Source organism: Callospermophilus lateralis, chromosome 11, assembly GCF_048772815.1.
Source record: "Callospermophilus lateralis isolate mCalLat2 chromosome 11, mCalLat2.hap1, whole genome shotgun sequence".
NCBI classification, from domain to species: Eukaryota; Metazoa; Chordata; class Mammalia; order Rodentia; family Sciuridae; genus Callospermophilus; species Callospermophilus lateralis.
In genome coordinates this window covers 109,606,458-109,615,755 of record NC_135315.1, presented here as the reverse complement: position 1 = coordinate 109,615,755, position 9,298 = coordinate 109,606,458, and the positions used below count along the sequence as shown (strand labels likewise).

The following is a 9,298-nucleotide window of genomic DNA, read 5'->3' as shown; positions in this document are numbered from 1 at the left end:
TTTCTTGCAAAATTAGGCATACCAAATTGTATCGAGATGTAAATATTCCATTCCAAATATTATTAATTTTTAACCCATCAGTCTCTCTCATCTCAAGCCATTTTAGTACTCTACTGTTTGTCTAAAATGTCCTACCATCCCCTTCTTATTTTTGTATATGCCTAATTCCATTTTGTATTTTATTCAGGCTTCTTGTCATCTATCAGATGTGTCTCGCTTCTTAACTTCATCAAAGAGTAAATTCTCCTTTGAGATCAAACAACATTATAGATATAGCTTTAATGTTATATTTAACCTTACTTTTGTAACTATGAGTCTATATATCTTTTCCAACAGAAGTCCAGAATTCTTTTTAAATAAATATTTTAAAATTATTATTATTTTGTTTAGATTTCTGCATGGTAAAGAGTAGAGGCTGAAGTTCAGAACATTTATGATGAATAAAATACATGAAATAATCAACTAATTAAATTAGTATTATCTAATGTCTTGATTTTAGAAGTGTATTAGATATTATTTTTCTAATTCCCTGCTCCAGGTTTTCAGTAGGAAAAGATTGAATATCTTTTTAAATTTCTGTTATATTTCAAAAATGTGTAACTACTTATTGGCAAGTAAAATATCCTTCTTGGTGATTTAAAAATTGGTTTATTCAAATAATCAACTCCAATGATTATAACTATCTTAAAATGCCATGCAGAGAAAGATTCTTAGTGCTTTATATATAATAGTTTTACAATATATACTTCTTTAATGGATTATTGAGTTGGTAGAATTTTTCATAAACATCTCTAGGTGATAATCATCTCTGAATTCTCTTTTTCTTCTTGATGTCTCAAAATATTCTTCACTGTCTTCCATAATTCATAGAGGTCTGTCTTGGGCTCACCACAATGATAAAATAATAAAATAGAGGCTAGATTCTTTGAAGACTCCCAAGCTATAGAACATCAAAACTTGTACTTTTTCATGAGAGAAAAATAAAATTATTGTGCTCATTTTTTGTTTGTGCTCCAGAACATATATCTTATTTAATACACGCCCATTCATTTGCTTGCTTTCACTAGCAGTATAAGAGAATTTCTATAACTTAACAATGATTATTTTTCAATGCTTTAACTTACCAGTACTATAGTGTGAAACAATGTTTGTCTTCTCTTGATCAAAGTAGAAATTTGCCCATTTTTCCCCCTAGGGGATTTCACATCATTCTCAATTCTACAAATATAGCTAATGTATCACAAATCAAATGTCTTCTTAGTGAATGGTGTCTGCTGGTACTGTGTTGCAATGTTACTTGATGAGCAAAAATTTTTAAACTAGATTAATTTTCTTTCCCTTATGAATTTTTTCACTTTATATTATGTTCCTTAATTTTCTATTCAAACACTATAAATTAATATTTTAATATGTTCATGATGATTTTAGAAGCCTTTCATTTTCAGAACTTACTCTACCAGGAATTAAAATTTGTATTTTTCTTTTTCCCCAGGGGAGACCTCAAACACAGTCCCCCACTACTACAAATTATGCAGTTGAGTTTCCCACATTTGGGGAAACCACAGGGGTCAGCACATTCAAAATGCAATGGGTAAGCCTCGCCCTGGGAAAACCACCTTCATGATCATGGTATCTCCCTGCCAGGTCCCTATAACATGTGTATTATTAAACACAAATTATGAGAGGCCATTGTGTTGGACTGAGTTCTTGCATCAGACCCCAGCACCAATCTAAACCAAATGTGAGTTAATTGTGGTAAATTGCACATAATTAAACTAAAACTTTAAGGAAACAGGTATATCCTCAAAAGAAACATTTCTGCCCCTGGAATATCTCCTGAAAAACAGAAGATTCCAATCTACCTAAGAAAGAATAATAAGGAAGTCCAGGGTCTGGTATCCAACTTAGCAGCAGAGTAATTTCTTAACTCAAAGAACTGAGTTTGGTTCTCAGCACTTCAAATTATTATAAGAAAGTTTCCTCTGCTTTAACCCCTAGAAGAAGAGTAACTGAAGTAAACTGACCTTCACCAACCAGCTTTTTTCTCTATTGTTCTGTTTCCTTGTTACTACTTTACAAAACTCACTGTTCTACTAAGAAAGCCAGGTGGAAGCTCTCATTCAGTTAGGAGAATTGAGGTTGCCCAATTCTTGAATCACAAATAAAAACCAATTACATCATTAAATATATTTGTTGGAATTTTATTTTTTGATAGTGGATAATGTGAACGTGAATGTGTATTTGCATGTTTTGTTCATTTATTTATCTGTGTATGAATGGCAAAAAGGAAGATTACCTAAAAATACCTGTCACTCAGATTAAACTTAGGTTTAAAGAAAGAGTGAATCAATTAATGCCTTAGCATAATGCACAAGACTTTGAATTAATTTAGTGATAATCAGAGTAAAAAATGTGTGTGAAATATTGGAATCATAATTAAGAAAAAATAAATTGAAATTGATAGCTGGTTAATTTTGTTATTGCAAGGTTAGAGAATTGGACAATGTTAAAATAAAACATGAAATAGAAGAATTTTGAAGAAGTGAACAATCAAATAAATAGCTTCCCTCTGCCCATGTTAGACTAGGTTATTAAAACACAGGACATAACCTGAATGAATATATTCATTATTATCTTGATTCATGACAGGCTAATGTTGGTATCCAGGAAATGCTTGATGAATGAATATGAAAAAAAAAAAACACATAGGATGGGATTCATAACAAGATATTAGCCAGACACTATCACCTTGAGAAATGAAAACGTTTTGAAATTATCACTGGATACTAGTCTGTCATGTCCAGTAAGTCAGTCAAGACAGGTCTAAATTTTGAGTCTAGAATTAACCCTGTTGGTGAGAAAGTGTGAAGTTTGCATTGCTATGCTGGTGATGATGTTAGGTTAATCTGTGAGTTTAGAGATGATGCTCTTTGCTCTCTAATCTTCTTTATTCTTGCTGAGTCTGAGCATTCCTATTCTCAGGCATTATCTGCTGTCAGAGGAGGCCAAACATCTATAGGTGAGTATTGATTCGAGTACAAAGAAGAATAGAGAAAATGTTGAATATGATGTGACAGGCAGGCAACCAGTGGAAATATCGAGAATTCTAACCATGCTGGATTGGACACAGGCAGCCATGGGGGTGGTGGACATTTTAAGATCTGTTAGTATTTCATGTTAGAATGGATAAGACACACAATCTATCCAAAAATAATTAAAGGTAAATTGAATACTTGAACTCTTCAGCCAAAACCAAACTAATACCATAATAATAGTTACTATTTATTAATCATATGCTTTAGTCAATAACCCATTCAATTCTCACAGCAGTCTTATGAGATAGGTTTGATTACTAAGTAAGCCACTTATCTGAAATGGAAAAAGAGAGGTTAAGTGAGTCTCCTCAGATCATTCAAGAGGTTAGTGGCATAAGAGGGGATCCAAATTTATGTCTGCCCGGCCCTAAACCTAGAGATTTTATTTTGAAACTATTTTTCCTTCCCACATGGAGAAGCAACTACAGAGAATACAATTTCTGAGAAGTAGAAAAAGGAAAACATTCTCCAGCCTGCCAACTGATGCTTAAAATCCCCTTAACAGGGTGTTAAATTCTTTGCTTCCACAGACTGAGATAAGGTTTAAAATGGAAATAAACTCTAGAGAGATAACATTTGGGTCTAAATTCATGAAAAAAATAAAATCTTTTGTGAGCAGATCTGTTGAGGGAATAAAGATTATGTGTCACATGGCATATAAAAGAGAGGGCAAACTGGGTCAGGGGGAAAAAGCGGGGAGGGGGGGCTATGGAAGATGAGGAAGATACACTTGTCTTGCATCACTATTATTCTTAGGAAAGAATGTGTCCTAAATTTTCTCCTAAAATATCATTAGGATTTTTATAAAAACAATAACAACAACATGGAAAAAAGCCTCACAAAAATGAACTTTAGATAAACTTCATATTTCATAACTCTGAGAAGAGAATAAAAACAATAATACTTACAGGAGTGTAAATATACTTAACTCCCATTTTTGATTTCCTGAAAACTGCTACTAAGCCATAATGCTACCCTTTGCTTCCCCTTTCATATTCTTCTTCTTAAAAGCTGTACATTCAACTGTGCTTGGAGAGCCATTTCTACCTGCCAATGTTGTCTCTGGGAAAAAAGGCAAGTTAAAGGAAGGGCATTTTGCAGCAATTGTAATATCAGAAAATGTGCACAGCTGCTACAGATATGCTCCAATGGTAACATCTGGAAAGAGATTTTCCCAGTTGATTAAATCATTGCCATTTAGAAGGAAATACGCTTTTTTTTTCCTTTGACTTTACCTTCTCCCCCTCCAATCTCCAGTTCATAATTTAAAAAGTATTACATATACCTTAATTCCTCCCCCACCAAATTTAAAGTTTTCCAGAGTTTATAAATGTTGGAAATTTGCATGCATTAAAGAAGTTTCAATAATAAAACTTGAATAGTTTTAATAAATTTTTACAGCACTTTCCATTAAAATTTAAAAATTGGCTGACCTTATGAAAAAATAATATGACATATTTGGAGGTACAAAGATGGTGGAGTAAAAGAAGGGTGTAATTTTACTTTCTCTGCAAGTAGCGTTCAATAAAGATGTATGTCTATTCTGCTTCCCATTTGAGGTGGATGACAGAGGTAATACACTGAATCTCAACATCAGAATCACAGACAGAAATTCAGGTTCTATGAACATATGATGGAAAGAAAAAAAAAAGCAAACCAACACCCCTCAGTAATCCACCAGAGAGGGAAGTGACAACCCAAGAAGAAAGTAAGACTGAATTTGCAAATAAAATTTAGAATGGGGAAATACAAGGAACAAATTCCTGTCTGAACTTGAGTGACCCAGAGGCAGCACAGTGGGTCCATGTGCGAGTTCTGCTCTGTGCTTCTAGGCTGCAGAAAAAAGAGCTGATGTGGGTCATCATCTTGGGGTGGCATTCTGCTGTGGAAGGAGTCCTGGAGATAATGATAAGCTTTAGCCAACTCTCCCTACATTGACCTGTCCTGAGGCAGGGTGCGAATGAGATGGACACAGGAGATTACCCAGGGAGATCCAAACCAGAGATTAAGAGTGGAATGTGGCTCACTTTCCCATTGTGTTTGGAGACTTACAGGATTAGCCAGAGAAATTTCTGAAGATGGGCAGGTGGGCACATTTGCACTCTGGGTCTGATTTTGGGAAGGCCACATTTATGCAGGATGAAATATGCAAGAAGAGTAAAGAGTTGGTTGCTTTACCCCAAAAGTAGAGATCTCAGAACACTCCCCAGACTCAGATGCTCAGCAGTGATCAGTATCTCTCTGGCAATGTGGTGGACGTAGCTATTCTTTGTTGAGCAGATAACTCATGACAAAGCTTGGAACATCAGTAGAATTTTTCTTTTCTTTTCTTTTTGTCTTGTCTCCTTTTTCAATATGGTATGAGTGTTAATGCATGTGATACTGGGGTATGTGAATATATACATTTATTTTCATGTTTTTCTTCATTTGTATCACTTTTCTCTTTTATTTATTTTCTTCTTTACTTGAGCTTGTTATTTTTTCTTTATTTTGACTTTATAACAGTAAGATTTTTTGTTTTTATATTTTGATGTGACTTTTTTGTTTGTTTTGACTCCAATTTTTCGTCTTATTACTTTTCCCCTCTCTCCCCACTTCAACAACCTACACTTTTTGCTTTTTTCCCCTTTCTTGTTATTTATTCATTTGATTCATTTTTTAACTCTTCCTTATTTATAGCCATTACTTGCTTCCTTTCTCTTTCTGTACCTCTGTTAACCTTTTGAATATTTTAAATTATCTTTGACTTTTATACCCAATTTTCTTTCTTTTGAAGGAACTGCCATTTTATTATCTTTAAAAAGAATTTAGTTTATATGGTTACTGGCCCTACCATTTATGTTGGTGTAGTGCATAGTTGATATGCACTATATGCTTTAATGTGAGATCAAATTCATAGCTGTTGATTGTTGTTGCTGTTACTAAATATTGAACTGACCAATCTGCTTTTTTTAAATTAATGGTTTACATGTCATAGTTGGCATCATATGTTTATTCTAATGCTATATGTTGATTGGTATTGGTGTTGCCATTGCTGATTTTTTCTTTTTTTCTGAGTGGGGATGGGAAGCAAACAGTACAGTACAAATTCACAAAGTAGAGACTTTATGACTGAACTACAACTACAAGTACAACTTAATAAAGTGAGGACACATCTTACTTCACACATAATCCAACCCTGCTCAAGACTCAACAATGTTTTAACAATAGGGGAAAGAGAATCCCCAAACCAATGACCTAGGCTCCAATTTGGAACAAGTAGCACGGGATATTGGGACCCACTCTTGGACCTCTATTTAGTCCTGTGGACAAATCAGAGAAAGAAACGAAGGTTTTTAGAAAAATCCACAGGTTATAGCAGCTCTACAAGAGGGAATCAATTCTGCAGTGCCTCAGTGGAAAACTGAGGAGCACTGGCAATTGAAACTAATATTTGGATTATATTGGGCCTGTATGTTGAAGCTAAGAGATGCCCAAAGTGAAGTACTTATCAAAATTAAAATTACACACCAAAGGACATTCTCACAAAGGAGGAAGATAAACTCCTTTCAACAGTTGTGTAAAATCAAGACCTCTGAAAACATGCACAAAGCTGCAAATAATTCTTCCTGAAAAGTTACTATGCCCCAGCAAAAAAAACAAAACAAAACAAAACAGAAAAACACATATACAGAGAAGGGGATGAAATTCCAGAGAAAGGCTTTTAAAAATAATTATTAAAATGATTAACAAGATAAAAGAAGATTTAAGGAATGAATTCAGGAATGAACTAAGAAATCAGTTACAGAGTATGAATGACCATTTCAATAAAAAGAGACTGATTCTGTAAAGAGACCAATTAGAACTTCCAGAAATAAAAGGCACAAATAAATCAAATTGAAAATGTAACTGACAGTATCACCACCAGACAAAATTAGAAATTAAACAGAACATTCAGCCTCAGAGACAAGGTATTTGAGCTAGAACTCTCAGTAGACAGTGAAGAGGGCAGAAAAATATAATCAAAATATATGAGCATTCTGGGACAACAAGTCAAATAAGACACATAATACAAGCTAATGGATTAAGAAACTTTTCAGTAAAATAATAGCAGACATTCTCCAAACCTTAGGAACAATATGAGCACCCTCATATAAGAGGCATATAGAATTCCAAATAGAAACATCAAAAAAGAACCTCTTCAAAACATATCATCACCACAATGCCTGACTTTGAGAATAAGGATAGAATATTAAAAGTTACAAGAGAAAAACCTCAGATGATATTTGGATGTAGACCAATAAGACTGACTTCAGACTTCTCAAATCAAATGCTAAAATCAAGGAAGACTGTGAATGAGATTTTACAAATTCTGAAAGAAAACAATTGCCAAGTTTTCTATATCTGGCAAAGCTATTATTTAGAATCAAAGAAGAAATAAAAGCTTTTCATAATAAGGACAAACTAAAGAAATTCATGACCACTTACCTAAATTACAGAAAATATTTAAAGACACACATCAGAAAGAAGAACTCAAAAACAAACCCCTGAGCTCTCAAATGTATAAAACGCTCTAGTAGGGCACTTAAACTAATGAAAACTAACAATGAATTAAATATATAAAATAAGCCAAAATGACTAGAAATAATAAACATACAGTAGTAATGCTAAATGTAAATTGTCAGGAGCCCCCATGGGTTGCATGTGGGTCACTGTGCATGGAAGCCTCATGGATAAATAGATATGGTGTCTGGGAATGACCAGTGGATATTTCCTCTGGTTGATTGCCCAGGGACAATGAGACTCTCTATTCTGCTTTGCTGTGGCCTATATATCTCCTGATATGGGTATGACTGGCCAAGATGTCAATCAATATGCTGACTGCAAGACATCATGAAGCAAGACTCTGCCCTTGAAACCTAATCTCTGCCTTTGAATAAACCACCACAGCCATCTTTTCTTTGTCTAGTTCCAGAACCCATGTGAACTAGATCTATCAGTGGCTTCACCTTTTGTAAATGTATTTCTGAGTATTCGTGTTCTGTTATTTACTGATTTTTTGAGAAGTTTTAAGGTGGCTTACACCATCCTGAGCAGAAAGAAGAACCCCAATGAGATGCTGGATGTCGATCTCTGATAGTAAATGGTCTCATCTCTTTAATTAAAAGGCAGAGACTGGTGCAGTGGATTAAAAACAAGCCCCAACCATATGCTGCTTGCAGGAGACTCACTGTATAAGTAAAGATATCCACAGACTAAAATTGAAAGGATGGAAAAAGATATTCCATGCAAATGAAGTACAAAAGCAATCAGGAATAGCTATTTTTATATCTGAAAAGGAGATTTAAAAAAAATCAAAAGATACAAGAAAGGCCCCTACATTATGTTAAAGGGAAGATCTAACAAGAAGACATAAAGATAGTAAATATATGAGTATCAAATGGTGGTGCACCCTATTACATGAAACACTTCATGTCCAAGACATATCCCAGTAAACTAACACTCTGTATTATGGTTTAGATGTGAGATGTCCCCCAAAGGCTCATGTGTGAGACAATGCAAGAAAATTTAGAGATAAAATAGTGGGATTATAAGAAACTTAACCTAATCAGTGTGTTAATTCTCTGATTAGGACTGAGCTGTGACTAAAAACAGGTAGGGTGTAGCTGGAGGAACAGGTCACTGGGGAATATGCTCTTGAGGTTTTAATTTTGTCCATGAGGGAACTGTCTTGTTCTTTCTCTCTGTTTCCTGGTACCATATCTCTAACTGCTTTTCTCCACCACTCTCTTCTGCTGTGATATTCTGCCTTATTTCAAGCCCTGAGAAATAGAGTTGGCCATCTGTGGCCTGAGATCTCTGAAACCAAGAGCCCCTAAATAAATGTTTCCTCTTTAAAATTGTTCTTCTCAGGGCTTTTGGAAACTGAAACCGAAAAACTGACTAAAACCCTTGGTAATTTCAATAAACTTCTCTCCATAAGGGACAGGTCATCCAGATGTAAAGTCAATAAAAAGAGTATAAACCAAGTAGACCTAACAGACATCTATAGAATATTTCACCACAATATAGCTCAATATACTCTCTTTTCATCAGCTCATGGGACCTTTTCCAAAACAGCTATTTTAGGATAAAAAGAAAGTCTTAGTGACTACAAAATAAATAAATAAGTAAATGTTATTCTATGTACCTTATCAGATGATAATGGACAAATTTTTTAAAAA

The 9,298-nt window shown here is 34.3% G+C and overlaps 1 non-coding gene across 1 annotated transcript; it reads right to left on the bottom strand.

Moving 5' to 3' along the window:
• Positions 1–1,489: 1,489 nt before the first annotated feature.
• On the bottom strand, positions 1,490–1,652 carry LOC143642358 (U1 spliceosomal RNA). The gene has a single exon (XR_013155645.1). It is a non-coding gene; the product is annotated as a U1 spliceosomal RNA (small nuclear RNA).
• Between the last annotated feature and the right edge of the window lie 7,646 nt (positions 1,653–9,298).